The sequence below is a fragment of the Pan paniscus genome, chromosome 8 (genome assembly GCF_029289425.2).
Source record: "Pan paniscus chromosome 8, NHGRI_mPanPan1-v2.0_pri, whole genome shotgun sequence".
Lineage (NCBI taxonomy): Eukaryota > Metazoa > Chordata > Mammalia > Primates > Hominidae > Pan > Pan paniscus.
The window spans coordinates 30,622,454-30,640,217 of record NC_073257.2 but is presented as its reverse complement, the minus strand read 5'-3'; the positions used below and the strand labels follow the sequence as shown (position 1 = coordinate 30,640,217).

Sequence of the window (17,764 nt, the reverse complement as noted above, 5' to 3'; positions counted from 1 at the left end):
TCCAGGATACATGTGCAGGACGTGCAGGTTTGTTACATAGGCAAATGTGCCATGGTGGCGTGCTGCACCTGTCAACCCATCACCTAGATATTAAGCCTCACATGCATTAGCTATTTATCCTGATGCTCTCCCTCCCCACATATTCTATTATTTGAGGCCGATTTTACCCATGGAATTTCAAGATAACACTGAAGAAGCACATTGAAAAAACATAGAGGTGGAGAAGGCTCTTGGTGTCTTGGTATTTTCCTGGATTCAGATCCGAAGTCATTTTTTACCACTCCATAATAACAAACATTATTGGTTTCTAAGCTATACGCTTTCACATATTATCTCATTTAATCCTCAGAACAGAGCTTAGAAAATAGGGATTACTATCCCATTTTACAACTATGGAAACTGGGGCTTGAGAGGTTAAAGAACGCCAATATTCAAATGCAGTTAGTATTGGGCAGAGCTGCAATTCACACCTAGATTTGTTTGACTCCAATTGACAAACTCTTAACTTTATGGCTGCTATTACCTGTCTAGATGCAATAGATCATGAGCTAATTATAAAACATTTGAGTGTCATAAAATCAAGTGAATCTAAAAGTCCCCCAATCCAACCTTGTCATTTTATAAGACAAAGGCCCTGTCATTTTGTAAGAAGAGGCTTACAGAGATTACCATACCCTAGATCTCCAGGCGTGAAGGTTGGTGCTAAGAGGGAATCCATTGTTTTTTGTTTGTTTGTTTGTTTTTTTGTGACAGAGTCTTGCTCTGTCACCCAAGCTGGAGTGTAGCAGCATGATCTCGGCTCACTGCAACCTCCACCTCCTGGGTTCAAGCGATTCTCCTGCCTCAGCGTCCCGAGTAGCTGGGATTACAGGTGCACACCACCATGCCTGGCTAACTTTTAGTAGAGACGGGGTTTCCATGTTGGCCAGGCTGGTTTCAAACTCCTGACCTCATGTGATCTTCATGCCTTGATCTCCCAAAGTGCTGGGATTACAGGTGTGAGCCACAGTGCCTGGCCTAGAGGGAATCTGTTTGACCACTAGAGATTCATAGTGAAGAGTGACATGCTGAATCCAAGGCTTTTAAGCTGTTCTTTTGCAAAGATTCTAGAAGTGATCGTTAGGATTGGTTAACCTAAAGCATCTCTTCTGTGGCCATGGTCAACACACCAGTGATCTGAATGAATAGGGCACGTGATGCAACACCATTGTGTGTGTGTGTGCGTGTGTGTGTCTGTGTGTTCCTCTCCATGTATACATGGGTGTTGAGGTTGGATTATGTACAAATTCTCAAATCTCAAGACCTAAAACAATGTTGATGGCATTGTTTTTATGCACAGAAGGTATAATGAGTTCTTTTTCAAACATTTATCCACTAAAACACCATTTTGGTTGCTAAGAAATTATCAGGACTTGACAAAGTTTACTCAGCAAACATGCTGAGCTGCCATATGACGTGATAAAACAAAACTTAAAAGGAGCCATTAGACCGAATAGCTCTAAAGGTCAAAGAGACAAAGTCAATAAAAATTTGTTGAAGCGCATGGAACTGAATGTGAAAACATTTTAAAATAAATAAATTATTATGGATAACTAATAAAATGCTTACCTACTGTAAGTAGGAGTTTGTTTAAAGGACACAATACATTTCTAATTTCTTTTATACAAGTAACTAATTAGTTTTAAAGTTTAAGTGTGAATTGAGCATTTTTATAAACTAAAAAGATAATCTAAATTCTTGATGACACATTACTTCCAGTATGAATCATTGATAGGTAAATGTCAGCACCCATGACCTTAGAAACTTCTTTACCAATATTAGAATTCACAGTGGCCTGAGTGGGAATCATCTTAATAAATAATACTAAAGTAAGGGAGAAAATTATATAACAATTTATTATTCTAAAATTCATAAAACCATCTCTTTTTAAACTCAGATGCTCATTTCTATCCATTGCACCTCTTATGTTATTTAAAAAATTAATATAGAGCCAGGCGTGATGGCTCACGCCTGTAATCCCAGCAGTTTGGGAGGCTGAGGCAGGTGGATCACCTGAGTTCAGAAGTTCGAGACCAGCCTAGCCAATGGTGAAACCCATTTCTACTAAAAATACAAAAAAAATAGCTGGGAGTGGTGGTGGGCACCTGGAATCCCAGCTACTCTGGTGGCTGAGGCATGAGAATTGCTTGAACCCGGTAGGAGGAGGTTGCAGTGAGCTAAGATCGCACCACTGCACTCCAGCCTGGGTGACAAGTGAGACTCCATCTCAAAAAATAAAATAAATAAAAATGAATTTAAAAATCAATATAGAAAATATTGCCTTATAATATGTCATGTCCTAGAGAACTTTTGTTCCCCTCTCTTGGTAGGTGAAACTGTCATAATGAAAATCCAAATGGCTTTGTCAACATTCAGAACACAGTGTATAATTTGGGCTTTTGAGAGATGATTGCAAATTCAGCATTGTTTCAAAGCCAGGAAGTGGAAACCCCAAAAGTGACACATTAACATTTTTTTAAACAGTCAGGGAGAGTCTTAACATTTCAGATGCTAAGAGCAGCTGCTATGAACAATGAATTCTTAGCTGGAGTTTGGTTTTAATGAGATACATGTGTATGTGGTGAGATTAGGTCTGTGAACTTCATATCTCTCCACAGCTCAAATTAAATTAGGGGGTACAGGGACTCTGCTTCCTCTTTTCAAGTAGGAAGTACTAGAACTATTAGCTGGAAAGCTTTGATGGCCTCCCAGAGGGCTGGGGAGAGTTAAAGAAGCTGAGAAATCTTTTGGTCATTGGAGGGGACCAGCAAGCACATCTCGGAGCAAAGTACAGGGTCATGGATTTGATACTATTCCCTTTAGCTCCAGGGTGAGTTTTCTCTCCAAATAAGTACTTTCTAAATGTCCACTTAGAGCTGGAATTCTTTTTCCCATTGTTGTTAGTTGTTATTTGTTCTGTTTGGGTAAAACAATATTCATTGGTACAAAATCTATAGAAGATATAAGCATAAAGAGAGAGCTCTCATCACCTCCTGAGAGGTTCACATGGCCCTGTAAAAAGTAAAAATAGCAGCCTTTTGATCTAGTTTCCCACATCTGATTCTAGTTGCTGAAACTACTTTTGGTCGTCACTGTGTAAGCTAAATGACCAAGAAAATGTCATTTTGTTAGCAGACAAGAGGCTAAGTAGGCAACTGTTACATACTTTACTTAGTTGTTTATTTATGGATTTATTTTTACCTCTAACTTGTTCTCCAAAAGTTTTTAACACCTAACGTAAAACAAAGGCACATGATAACAATTCAGTAGTGAGGCATTTTCTAGAGTGTTCATTTCTCTTGCAAAGAGAACAGGAAAACAATATGTTATCTAAATAAAAACAGAGGCAGGTACGGTGGCTTACGCCTGTAATCCCAGCACTTTGGGAGGCTGAAACAGGGGGATCGCTTGAGGCCAGGACATCCAGACCAACCTGGCTAACATGGTGAAACCCATCCCTACTAAAAATACACAACATTAGCCGGGCACACTGGTGCACGTGTGTAATCCCTGCTACTCAGGAGGCTGAGGCAGGAAAATTACTTGAACCCAGGAGATGGAGGTTGCAGTGAGCCGAGATTGCACCACTGCACTCCAGCTTAGGTGACAGAGCAAGACTCCATCTCAAATAATTAATTAATTAATTAAAGAGGAAGAAAAGAAAAAAGAATCACAAAGAAAAGGCACCTAAAAACATCCAGGAAGAAAGCTGATGCTAAAAATGCATTCATTAGACTCCCAACTGCCTGTAATGAGCAAATACGAGAGTGCCGTACCAAGCCTGGGCTAGACGTTGGCAAATGGCGTCCCAAATAGCACGGAAGTAGCTCATAGCTTCATGACTGTGAGTCTCCTGCAATCACACCAATAAATATAGAATAATAAATGGTGGCTGGGCTTTAAAGGAAAGTAAATTCTGTGATGAGAGATAATCAAAGGGGATTCAATGGGGAGTCAAAGGAGGCTCGTCTGAGACCTGACAGTTAAGCAGAGATAGTAAGCATGAGTAGGAATTGATTCGGTGAAGAATGGAGAAAAGAACTTGCAGGTAGTAGAAATGGCCTGTGTAAATATCCTTCAGCTAGCAGGAACTGAAAGAAAGGAGTTTGGTGAGAGGTGGGGGATGCAGAAAGGAAGTGGGAGAGGAAAAGAGCTGGTGACTATTAAGAACTTTGTACGTATCAGGCACTTTTCCAAGCCCTTTATATGCTTTAACTCACTTATTAAAACCCTATGGTTTTCCCATTTTATGTCACTTTATGTTATTTTAGAGACAGGGTCTTGCTCTGTTGCCCAGACCGGAGTACAGTGGCACAATCATAGCTCACTACAGCCTCCAACTCTCAGACTCAGGTGATCCTCCTGCCTCAGCCTCCCAAATAGCTGGGACTACAGGCTTGCACCACCACACCTGACTAATTTTTTTTTTTTTTTTACTTTTTATAGAGACATGGATGACTTGCTATGTTGTCTAGGCTAGTCTCAAATTCCTGGACCCAAGTGATCCTCCTGCCTCAGCCTCCCAACGCACCGAATTACAGGCATGGGCCACTGCATGCAGCCTATTTTCCCATTTTAATGATGAGTAAACTGAGGCACAGAGAAATTATGCACTATTTCCAAGGTCACACAGCTAGCAAGTAGAAAGACCAGAACTTGAGTCCCAAACCCTTAACTGTTGTACCACACTGTCTGTGGCAGAGACAGATTATAGAGTCTTATGGTCCAGGATAAAAGTTTTGGATTTTATTCTAAGTTTATTAGGTTGTTGCAAAAGTAGCAACTTAGAGGCAAATGTGAGGCAGTAGAATGAAGACACAGAAGTCAGCAGAGGCAGCTGATGTGCAAAGAGATTGTTACCCAATTCACAGCAGCCAAAACATAATTACTCAGAAACAAATACGGCTAGTCTTAGGGCAATCCCCCAGATCTATTTCTCCCAAGGGGAAAATGGTTAGAGGAATCTAAAAATGAATGATTTAGGCATAACACTGAGAAAAATATATGGAGCAGAAGAAAATTACCAGTCCTTTTAAAATGATTTTTGAAAAAACATTCGGCACACAAAGCAGTGGTAGTCATAATAATTTCAGAGGACAAGGGGAAAAAGGCAATAAATTAAAATACACTTCAAGGTAAATTAGAAACACTGTTATTTATTTCTTTATTCATTTATTTATTTACTTTAGAGACATGGTCTCACTCTGTTGCCCAGGCTGGAGTGCAGGGGCACAATCACAGCTCACTGCAGCCTCAAGCTTCTGGGCTCAAGCGATCCGCCTGCCCCAGCCTCCCAACTAGCTGGGACTACAGGCTCACTCATTCATCCATTCGTTTATTCCCTGTCTCAAACACTTAGAATGTCTAAGATACTGTACTAGGAATTGTGGAAGACGCAACGATCAATAGGTATGATTCTCACCCTTCTAGCAGCTTCCATTCAAATACAGCACTCTGAACTAAACCTTAGAAAGCAGAACTTCAGCTTCATCATTTATTTATTTATTTATTTATTATTTTTGAGACTGCGTCTTTCTCTACCCAGAGTGGAGTGCAGTGGTACAATCCTGGCTCATTGCAGCTTTGACGTCCTGGGTAAACGCTATCCTCCCACCTCAGAATCCCAAGTAGCTGGGACTACAGGCATGCGCTATGACGCCTGGCTCATTTTTTTGTTTTGTTTTGTTCGTTTTTTGTTTTTTTGTTTTTTTCTTTTCTTTTTTTGAGACGGAGTCCCGCTCTGTCGCCCGGGCTGGAGTGCCATGGCGCGATCTTGGCTCACTGCAAGCTCCGCCTCCTGGGTTCACACCATTCTTCTGCCTCAGCCTCCCGAGCAGCTGGGACTACAGGCGCCCGCCCCCACGCCCGGCTAATTTTTTTTGTATTTTTAGTAGAGATGGGGTTTCACCATGTTAGCCAGGATGGTCTCAATCTCCTGACCTCGTGATCCTCCTCCTCGGCCTCCCAGAGTGCTGGGATTACAGGCGTGAGCCACCGCGCCCGGCCCTGGCCCATTTTTAAATTTTTTGTAGAGATGGGGATCTCACTATGTTGCCCAGGCTGGTCTTGAACACCTGGCCTCAAGCGAGCCTTCTGCCTCAGCCTCCCAACGCACTGGAATTACAGGCATGAGCCTCCACACCCAGCTAAACACTGTTATTTTGACATACTCTCACTGAGGTAGGGAAGACAAATAATATTGCCAAGAAATAAATGATGAAATGGGACATCAACCTCACAATGAAGGAATTCGTCAGCATCTGTAAAGCACTTAAAAATAGTGTTTGGCATATAGAATGGTCATGTATGTGTTAAATAAATAAAAAGTAGCAATAGTGAAATAATTTATTGTTTTAAATTAATTGGGACAGAATAGAATATATTAGGTTGCAGTAAATAGTAAGAGTGACTATAATTTGTTTAACGTTGGCTATAGTTACACTATAACTCATTATCTGGTATATCAGGGGAGGTCACAAGTTAGAGAAAGACTGTCACACTACAGAGACTAAACAAGATCATGAGTTTCTCATATTTGCCTGTTCACATCACAAAGAAAAATGCTACCCTACAGATATAACCTACACAGGCGAAGGCAGCTTACACCAGCTAACAAGAGCCTCTTGTGTGTATCTCTTCCTAATTCCATGATCAGTGTTCAGTGATATCACCTTGGTAGCTTGAAATCGGTCATAGTGGGAGAATTTACACCACAGACACTGGCAAATGTTACAAATCAGGACTTCCCCACTCCTCAACCCCACTCCACAAAGGCAATTGATTGAACACTGACCAGTATACTACTACTGCCTGTGCTCAAAACTGTGTACAAGTTTTCAACAAATAATAATGAATTCAAGACAAATATTCAACCCATCATCAGCTCTGGAAAAGCCTGTGGGCATGCATTCCCAGCTGTGAAATAGTTGCGGCAACTTTCTTTACAGAAAGCATGAGATTGTTGTCCAGTAAATTCAAAAACTCTAAGATCCCATTTCAGTTCCGTGCCACTCATTGTGTAAATCTGACAATAAATAAATGTATCATTTCTGTATCTTATACAATGTAAAATGTTAAGAGAATTATTTTGTCAGAGGACACAACTAGAAAGCTAGGTGGTTTAAAATTTTTTAACTTTTTTTTTTTCTTTTTTTCTTTTGTAGAGATGGGGTCTTGCTATGTTACTCAGGCTGGTCTTGAACTCCTGGGCTGAAGCAACCCTCCCACCTCAACCTCCCAAAGTGCTGGGATTACAGGTGTGAGCCACCATGCCCAGCCCACTGGATGGTTTAGAGATCATTTTTCCCTCTACTGCTGCTTTACAGACTTATCTAACACTCGACAAGTGTTGCTAAAATCTTAATATTATCAATTTTTAAATATTCCATTTTTAAATATTGAAAAAATGTTCCAATCTAAAATTCCTAATCTTCAGCTTTTCATTCATATTGTGGTCCTTCTCCCCAAGAGATATATGGTTAGACTAGAAAATGTTGTTTAATTTCCAATATATTTTATACAAAAGTATATTATTTATGTTACTTATAATGATATATATTTCTAGATATATTTTACTCAAAATATATAATATATTAATAAATGCATGCTGAATTCTTCATGTTCTGTTATTCTTATCAGTGTCCCTGAAACACTTATTTGTTTTACAATATATATAAAAATAATATACTATTGAATATGTTTAAAAAATATATACATAGTAAGGTAGAATGTCAAGGTGCATATAGTTATCTCATTGCCACAGAGAAATAATCCTATACTTTGAAATGGTCTGAAATGCCTCTACCTGTATTTCCTCCTTTATTCCAAATACTCAGGAGTTTTAAGTGCTTGGATACAGACATGAGCTAGCAACCCCAGCAGGAGTGGATGACAGAAACTGATGCATACTGGATTAAACCTGAGTCACTGCATTCTTAAGAACCTCCGTCAGCCTGGTTTATGCATATTTGCTAGTGTAGTTTAAGAGCCCTGGAGCGTCTAGACCAGGAACTCCCCAAAAGGCAGCCTCTGCCTGTTGCTGCTCAGCTTTGTACCCCCAGCACCAGTGGAGTGCCTGGTATTGATATGGAACAGATCCACCATAAAGATTTGCTGAATAAAAGGTGGGAGGAATTTCTTTTCTGGAAGCTATTAGCATGAGGGAGCAATGAGCATTCTGGGGAAAAAACCTGCACTAAGGCAAGGAAGCCAAAGCATGAAAGCTCGGCCCAGCCATTGACTCTGGTTCCCGTAGAGTCAATGGGTAAAAAATGTGGAGCTCTGCACAGAGTCTACCACTCAGATGCCCCTATGGTCCAGTCCTGGAGGGAGCCCCTTAAGCAAGGCCATGACGATTGATTCCACTAACACACCCTGGAAGACATAGGGAGCACCTGGCAGCACAGGCTGGGGACTGGCAACACTAAGGGGACTTAGCTCAACACTAAGAGAGGATGTAATGTGACATCAGGCCCCACAGAGGGTGCCAGCGCTGTCTGGCATGGCACAGTCCACAGTGCTTGCGCAGACAGTTGGCACCAACAGCAGCAGCAGTGCTTCAAAGCATGCCAGAGACCATCCAGGCACCAGTAGTGTCAGGGGTCACCAGGCAGGGGGAAGAAAGGGCATGTAATAGTCCGTTTTCATGCTGCTGATAAAGACCTACCCAAGACTGGGAAGAAAAGGAGGTTTAATTGGACTTACAGTTCCACATGGCTGGGGAGGTCTCACAATCATGGCGGAGGGTGAAAGGCACTTCTTCCATGGCGGCAGCAAGAGAGAATGAAGAAGATGCAAAAGCGGAAACCCCTGATAAACCCATCAGATCTCATAAGGCTTATTCACTATCACGAGAATAGCATGGGAAAGACAGGTATTTATTTATTGTCAGATTTACCTATGATTCAATTACCTCCCCCTGGGACCCTCCCACAACACGTGAGAATTCTGGGAGATACAATTCAAGTTGAGATTTGGGTGGCGACACAGCCAAACCATATCAGGGCAGATGTGTAATTTCAAGAAGATCATGTTTGTGATCTCATAGGAAGAAGCCCTGAGAACCCTCCAGTCCCCCCACCTACCCACCTATGCACACACATCCAGAAACAGAAGGACCTACGGTCCCAAAATAGCAAGTGGAAGCAGAACATGAGAAAAGCGGTGTTCTTCTAGATAGGACCTTACTATTAGTATACACACAATGTCAACAACAAATGATCAAGAACATCAGCTGAGCCAGGGGCTCATGCTTGTAATCTCAGCACTTTGGGAAGCCGAGGCAGGAGGATCACTTGAGCTCAGGAGGTCGAGGCTGCAGTGCACTGTGATCGTGGCACTGCCCTCCAGCATGGACAACAGAATGAGACATTGTCTCAAAAAACAGAAGAGAAAAAGAACATCCACACATTATGCAGGTGATCAGCTCTCTTTGACCTAAGATATGAAAATGTAAATATTGAAAATCAGTGACCTATGCCTTTAATGTCAAACTGGTCCATAATAATATGGAACACAAGGCTTGGTATTATAAAGTAACACATGCTGAATTCTTTTATTCCCTTATTCCTATCAGTCTCCCTGAAATATTTGTTTCCAAAGTATTCTGCGACTTGCAAGTGTCTCATTTAATATACTAAAATTATTCACAATTCTTTTGCCCACTTAGGAAAAAAAACAATTTAATGCCAAATTATTAAAATCATATAAAGCTGTCAAAATCAAAGGGAGCTTTCACTGAAAATTTTGAGAGCACCTGACATTCTATGTCTGTTGGTACCCGGCTCACTCCAGTATAGCTTTTGGCCCAATCTCATGGGTCTGACCCAGACAGCTGGCACTTCATTAGAAGATGTAAATCAGAAATCCTAACCTTCTCTTACCCCAGTCTAGTAGATGGCCACTTATTTCTTGAGAAGAGGAAAAAAAATCCTAGAACTAACATACTTTCCTGAAACTTCCTTCTTCTAAGTAGCAAAGGGAGGGTAGGAAAGGAAATATCTCCCCCCCCGGTTGGTCCCCGGACACAGTGTTCCTCATAGTCACCCCTGAGCACATTGCAAAACAACACATTATGGAAATCCAGCTCACACTCGGGTCTCATCTTGTATAATAAGCTATTTCTTAAAAAGAACTAAAGAGGAACTCAAAATGCCATTCATTTTATTCAAAAAAAAAAGCTACATCCTTTTTTTGTTTGTTTGTTTCCTTTTAATGTCTACGACATCTCTTACATGCTATTTGGTTAAAGTGTCATGAGTTACATTTCAAGGAAATTTGGAAAGCCAGTTCCCTTTAAGAATTTGGATTGGCCTGTGCTTGGATTGGCCTCTCTGCTTTTAACTTGATATTTATGACAGCTCCTAGCACTTTCTATAGTAAGAGGTTCTCAGAGTGGGCATCACAATCGATGGCGGAGCTTTAAAAAATTACAGATGCCAGGTTCTGTCTTCCAGTCTGTTGATCGGTAGGTAGAGCTCATGCATATGTATAGAGAAGACACGTTGATGATCTCTGGTGGAAACCCACGGCTAAAAGTCCCTGTATTTGTGATAACCAGTGGCCCCCGATTCAATGGCAATAGCTTAGACGTTCCATAAAAATTACTGTTGGCATTCATTTTCAGAAATTATATTCTGGTAAGTCAATACCAAGAAGAAATAACTCAGAAAGAAACAGTTCCTTTTCCTCCTTCCTTCCTGCTCTGCGAACTCCCAAACCTGGGTCAGTCCTAACGCTTCTATCTTTTCAACCTGCAAGGCCCAGATTTCTGAGCCTCAGTGAGGAAAAAAATCACATTATCTGGATTGGCCCCAGAACAAATTCCTGGTTCCAATTTCTGCTGCACACTCAACATTACTCATCCATCTGTCTCCCTATCCCTCGCCCACTTCATCTCCATTCCCCACAGCAGTTACCCGAGAGCTTCCCCATTCTTTTGGGTCCTCTCCCCTCTATCCATCTCCATTGTTCTCAGCAGAAAATTTGCTTCCTGTTTCATGAAGAAATTGGGGCATTATCTGATGTAAATTCCCCTTGCTTGCTTTCTCCCTATCCACTCCTATTATTTTCCCAATTGTGAATCACCTGGGAATCACTAATTTTAAAAATTAGTAGTGCCTGGGCCTCACTCCAAAAATTATGATTTCATTAACCAGGCAGCATCCTAGGCTTCAAAACTTTTAAATTTCCATAGTTGATTTTAATGTACAGCCAAGGATGAGAAGCACTGCTCTTAATTAGAGATATAAATCAGGGTCACTCAATGAGGTTTCCTTTTTTAAAATCCAAATATGCCTAATCCCATCCCCAGAGATCCTGATTCAGTTCATCTAGGGCAGCTGTGCTTGGCACTGATATTTTTAAAGCACTCTATTAAGTGCTTTTTTATATGTTGGAAACACCAGAAGAAATACAATAGAATCAGAAGTCTAAAAACTTTGCCAGCTCAGGTAAATAAACATGTTGACTATCTTGTCTAACTTATTGGTTATTTATAAATTAACCAACTTGTATCCTATAGAGAATTCAATTTTTCTTCATTAAACATTTAAATGTAAACTGCTTCGGGAAAATAATTGGTAAATAATTTTTACTTGTAGTGAAAAAAAGACTTTTTAAGCATAACTACACCATACAGAAATACTAATAGCTTGGATGACATCAAAATTTAAAATTCCCTATATGAAAAACACCATAGTAAAATTAAAAGGCAAATGAGAACCCTGAAACATACACTACACCTATGACAGGCAAAACTTAACAGCCTTACTATTTATAGAACTCATGAATCAGCAGGAAAAAAAAGGAAGTAGAAGAAGAAAATAAAAGAAAAATGGCCATACCAACAGAAAAACAAATCAAGGACCTAAATATATGATTTAAAAGAAAATACAACTGGCCAATAAGCCTATGAGAAGATGGCAAACACAACTACAACTACTACTATTTTGCCTACGATACTATTTTGCAAGAGAGGAAATGGAATAAATTTCCAGTGTTGCAAGGTTGTAAGGTTAAGGAGAAACAGGTATTTCTTTACGTTGCTATTTAGGGGGTAAGTTCTTTAGAGGCAGCAATTTAACTACACATATCAAAAACCTTAAAATCTTGCACGGACTTTGAGCCAGAAGTTCTGCATCTAAACATTTGACCTAAGGAAATAACCATCTATGCTGTTGAGGTGCCTGCAGGCACTGACTCAAGTTTCTGATATTAAAAGACCACACAGAAGGCATTGGACGAGGGCCATTGGGAGCAGATTTATTTGAAAACCTTACCCTGCCAACATCATACCGGGCACCTCTCGCTGATGTGATAGTGGAAACCGCCTCCTTTGCAGGGAGCTGAGGTTTTCCACTCAAATAGCCTGCTGACCTCACCTCTAGCCAGCCATCTCTGACCATGCGGCTCTCCCTAATGCAGCCAAACCCCTCTTGCCACACCACACAGTACATACGATCCCATTACGGGCCCCTCGACGTTCCCAGCATGTGTAACCAGTCCCTAGTAGTCACTTTCTTCTGGCAGTGTTCTTGCTGAGGAGTCTGGGCATGAGCAGATGCTCCAGGCCTTCTGAGGACACTCTGCAATCATCATCCTGATATCATTCGGCTCCCATCCAGAGGCAGTTAACTCTCTCCATCCCCAGCTTCTGTTTTGCCAGTCACCTCACTGAGAGGTTTCTGACTCCCACACGCAGCACAGGGCGCTTTAAACACAGCCCACCTGCACTACACATGGACACGTGCTTTAACCGTGACTTGTCTGCCCTGTCCAACTCAAGCACATCGCCTCAGGCATTCTAACCATATCCTTGTCCTTCTCAACCCTTTTACTTCTGAATGAGACTCATAACAGCAGGATTTATCATAGTTAAAAACTGGAACAAATCTGGTTGTTCAACAACTGGGGATCTGCTAGATATATTATCATGGTTCATTAACATAATGGAATATAATTTGACGAATAACACCTTCTACACAGTAGAAGATGTAATAATGAGGCCTGGCGCGGTGGCTCACACCTGTAATCCCAGCACTTTGGGAGGTGAGGCGGGTGGATCATTTGAGGTCAGGAGTTGAAGACCAGCCTGGCCAACACGGTGAAATCCCGTCTCTACTAAAAATACAAAAATTAGAGGGACGTGGTGGTGCACGGCTGTAGTCCCAGCTACTCGGGAGGCTGAGGCACGAGAATCGCTTAAGCCCAGGACCAGAGGTTGCAGTGAGCAGAGATCACGTCACTGCACTCCAACCTGAGCAACAGAGTGAGACTGTCTCAAAACGAAACAAAATAAAACAAAAAGAAGATGTAGTAATGAGAATGATGGCCACCATACATTAAGAAAAAAAAAGAGTTGCAGAACAGGTTTTCTTAACAGATGAATGTACATCAAGATGCTATCCAGTAATAAATTTCTAGTTTGTAGGGTTATGGTTGGTTTACCTTTTCTTTTTTGTTTATCTCTATTTTATAACTTTTTAAAATGAGTATGTGTTCTTTTGGAAAAATGCAACATTGGAAAGAAAAAATTCAACATGGCATGTTAAAAGGTTTATCTGTTTTTCAAAGGTGTTGAGCCTCAAGCCAGTTTGTACCCACCAAGACGGGTCACTCTGCCTACAAAGCTGAAACTGCCCAGAGCAGGAGCAGTAGTCACAAGACCTTAGATGGGGGCTCACTTTGCCTCTAGGTGGTGCAGTCATGATTGCCAGGGAGCTGGGCCTGGAGAGAGAGTTGGCAACCTATCTATCTCTTCATAGAAATGGTAGTGTCCTAGAAACAGGTGCGGTTACAATGCTGAATGAAGCCCTAGGTTAATGATTTTTAAACATTTCGCAGAGGAAGCTTTTTTTCCCCCCAAATGAAATCTCACATAAAACATCAACTCTTAAACACACAAAAATATTGTTGATCATGATGAAGCTCTCCCTTCTCCCAAACACACACATACAACACACACACGCATGCAAATTTTCTTTCCCTTTTTTTTTTTTCTTTTTTTTTTCTTTTTTTTTTTGAGACAGAGGTATGTTCTGTCACCCAGGCTGGAGTGCAGTGGTACCATCTCAGCTTACTGCAATCTCCGCCTCCTGGGTTCAAGCGATTCTTCTGCCTCAGCCTCCCCAGTAGCTGGGATTACAGGCACCTGCCACCACGGCCAGCCAATTTTTATATTTTTAGTAGAAACGGGGTTTCACCATGTTGGCCAGGTTGGTCTCGAACTCCTGACCTCAGGTGATCCCCCCCCGCCCAACCTCAGCCCCACAAAGTGCTGGGATTACAGGCGTGAGCCACCACGCCAGGCTGCATGCAAATTTTTAGTCACTCTTGAAGTAACATTGTAGGTTTCTGAAATGACAATTTGATGAACAGTAGTCAGTTTTAAGAAGGCAACTTGCCTCCCAGCACCAGGTTTGTTGATTCAAGGTGTGAAATCCAACCAAGCTTAATTTTGATATAGGAGTTAAGAAGAAATTATTTAGGCAGATATGAGGGTACGGGAGTCCTTGGTAAGGTTTTCCTTTTAATGAAAAGCACTCCCAAATCATTTTCTAACAAACAGCAGCCTGTAAAATCCAGCTGCAGACACAGACAAGCAAGCTGGAAGCGTGTACAGGTGAATGCCGGCAGCTGTGCCAATAGGAAAAGGCCACCTGGGACTAGGCATGGTCAAAATGGTGACTCCATCTTCCCTTCTCTTTGCCAGCTGCATGTACAGTGAGGAGCAGGCAACATGGCACCAGCCAAGTGGAAAGTCCATTTGCATAATAAGATTAGGGTGGGGTGACCAGCCTTTTCTGGGTGCTATGTAAACATCACACCCAGTCCAACCAATCTCTGAGCCCTATGTAAATCAGACACCACCTCCTAAAGCCTGTCTATAAAACCCGGTGCACTCTGTCATGGCTGGAATTCCCATTTAGGAGCCCCTCTGTCTCGAAAGAGAGAGAGCTGCTCTCCTTTCTTTCTTTTGTCTATTAAACCTCTGCTCGTAAACTCACTCCTTGTGTGTGTCCATGTCCTTAATCTTCTTGGCACAAGATGACGAACCTTGGGTATTTACCCCAGACAACAACACTGCTTCATTTTCACTTCCCAAACATGGCCATATGCTACATACACACCTTAGTTCTTGGAGGCCCAACCTTTCTTCTATGTAGAAAGCTTTCTTTACCATGTCTACCTACAAACTCCTGCAAATCCAAGATCTTCCCTTTAGTCTTCTCTTACCTTCAACAACCTTAGATAAAATGAAGTTTTCCTTCATCTGTGGCACCACAGTACTTTAGTTATTAAAATCTATTGTAGCACTTTGTAACAGCATGTCTGGCCTGGGCTGCAAGTCCTATTCAAATGAGTCTTAAAGGTAGGACTGAAAACTCTCTCTCTAATCATGGACACTTTCATGGGTCTGTTTGCACCCGCTGGTTTTGATGGGGGTTAAGGAATCTAGGTAGTGACAAGGAGAGGACTCTAATGATGGCAAGGATTGAGGTTCAGGCAATATAGCTAAGCCTGATTTGAGGACCTATGAGACCCCCGTGGAGAAAAGCTGCCTCAAAGGAGTCTGGCTCTGCCACATTCAGCCACGAGGTCTATAGGTGGGAGGGGAAATGGTGGTTTCCAGGAGAGTAGAATGGCCACTACCTGAAATCACTGAAGCCCAGCCAATTTGTTGGTACATATACACTCTAAGGGCTAAAAGGCTGTTGTTTCCAAGAAAAAAACAGTTATTATAGTGCTCTGCCTGAAACCTCTTTAGAAAACTAGAACTCAGTGGCAGGAAGCCAATATTCCCACTAGCAGAAGAAAGGAAGTCAATCTAAAGCACCAGCAAAACATCCACCAATATCCCAGACACAAGCAACAGCAGCACCAACAGCATTTAGAGCAGAGCCGAGCAGGAGTGGTAGAAAATAGCATGCCGAGGGGTTTGCATGTGAGAGTGAAAAGCTGAGTGCAAAGCAGATGCAGCAAGGTAGTCAGGGGTCTGGACCAACAAATAAGGGCACAGGAGACCCACTGTGGGTCTGGTTTAAAACAGCAGCAGCAGGTGGATACGGTGGCTCATGCCTATAAACCCAGTGCTTTGGGAAGCTGTGGCAAGCAGATCACTTGAGGTCAGGAGTTCGAGACCAGCCTGGCCAACAGGGTGAAACCCCATCTCTACTAAAAATACAAAAATTAGCCAGGCATGGTGGTGCCCTCCTGTATTCCCAGCTACTTGGGAGGCTGAGGCAGGAGGATCACTTGAGCCCAGGAGGCAAAGGTTGCAGTAAGCCGAGATTATACCACTGCACTCCAGCATGGACACCAGAGCAAGACTCTGTCTCAAAAAATTAATTAATTAACTAATTAATTAAATGGGAGCAGAAAAAAGACAGTGAAGAAGAGGAGATGAAAGTCCTCTTCTTCACTGTTGAGCCTCAAACCAGTGTGTACCCCACCAAGATGGGTCACTCTGCCTACAAAGCTGAAATTGCCCAGAGCAGCAGCAGCAATCACAAGACCTTAGATGGGGGCTCACTTTGCTTCTAGGTGGTTCAAGGTCATGATTGCCAGGGAGCTGGGCCTGGAGTGAGAGCTGGCAACCTATCTATCTCTCCGTAAAAATGGTAATGTCCTAGAGACAGGTATGGTTGCAATGCTAAATGAGCGTTAATAGATGGGATTCAGTTAGCAAAATTCAGATAGAAGCATTAAGGTGCGCTCATTTGTACCCACAGGCTATCCTTTGTATTCTTGTTATTTCTGCACGGGACTGGGGATTGGCATTCCTAGGTACCACATACATCTGTGAGACTGCTGTGCTGCAGAGATCCACGCGTCAGAAAAATGCTCCCATGCACTGCTCTACCTCCATGAAACGATGCACTTAGAAGCTGTTGCATGATAATTACTTGATACTGAGAAATTTCCACTGGTAATACGAAGTTAGTAGAAAGGATTCCTTGGTCCAGTGAAGACTGCTTTAAGCATAAGCATATTTCGTCAGCAGAATAACTTATTTAAAATTTTGGAAAAAGAAAAGCTACACAAAGATAAAAGTTTTGTAGCTTGGAATGAAGATGGTTAGGATGCTATAAGAGTGTCCATAAATCAAAATGTTGTAGATTATGTTAGTTTCATCTAGCATAAAGTCCAAACTGCTGCTAGCTGACAGACATGTATGCATTTCAGACTATCTGGAAAGAGCAAAGAACATATTCACTTTTCCCACATTTCCTAAAGGGAGCCAAATTATTCTAGATCTTGTTCATCCCCCACCTCTAGTCAATTTTTTTTACTTGCAAGTATCACCTGTAGTGAAACCATATTTATGGTATATTTGCTTAGGTTCAGATTTATGTATTTAAGATTTACATGTTAATGTATTCATATATTAATTCATGTTCCAAGGAATAAATGAGAAAACCTCATGGATTCAAAATTTACATAATTTATATCATTAATTTCATGTTAAAGTGAGTGTAGGAGACTATTTGGGTTCAAGGTCTTTGCATACAAATTAAAAGCATGTATGATTCATATTTACAAAGGCATTTCAAGTGACTGCTAGTTTTTTTAAGTGTGAATTTATTAAGTGGTGGAACTATCAAACCAGACACTAATCTTCCTAAATTTGGACGGAGAACAGCTCAAGAAGAAGGCTCTTCAAGTGAGAAGCAGTTGTACAAAATGTGCTAGAGTCTTCTCCCCCAGATCTACTTCTTCTTTAGAT

At 41.5% G+C, this 17,764-nt stretch overlaps 1 protein-coding gene across 1 annotated transcript in view; it reads right to left on the bottom strand.

Annotated features, from left to right (window-relative positions):
• Positions 1-17,764, bottom strand: part of TMEM236 (transmembrane protein 236) — a 50,572-nt gene that overhangs the window by 6,914 nt on the left and 25,894 nt on the right. The window lies entirely within an intron of this gene.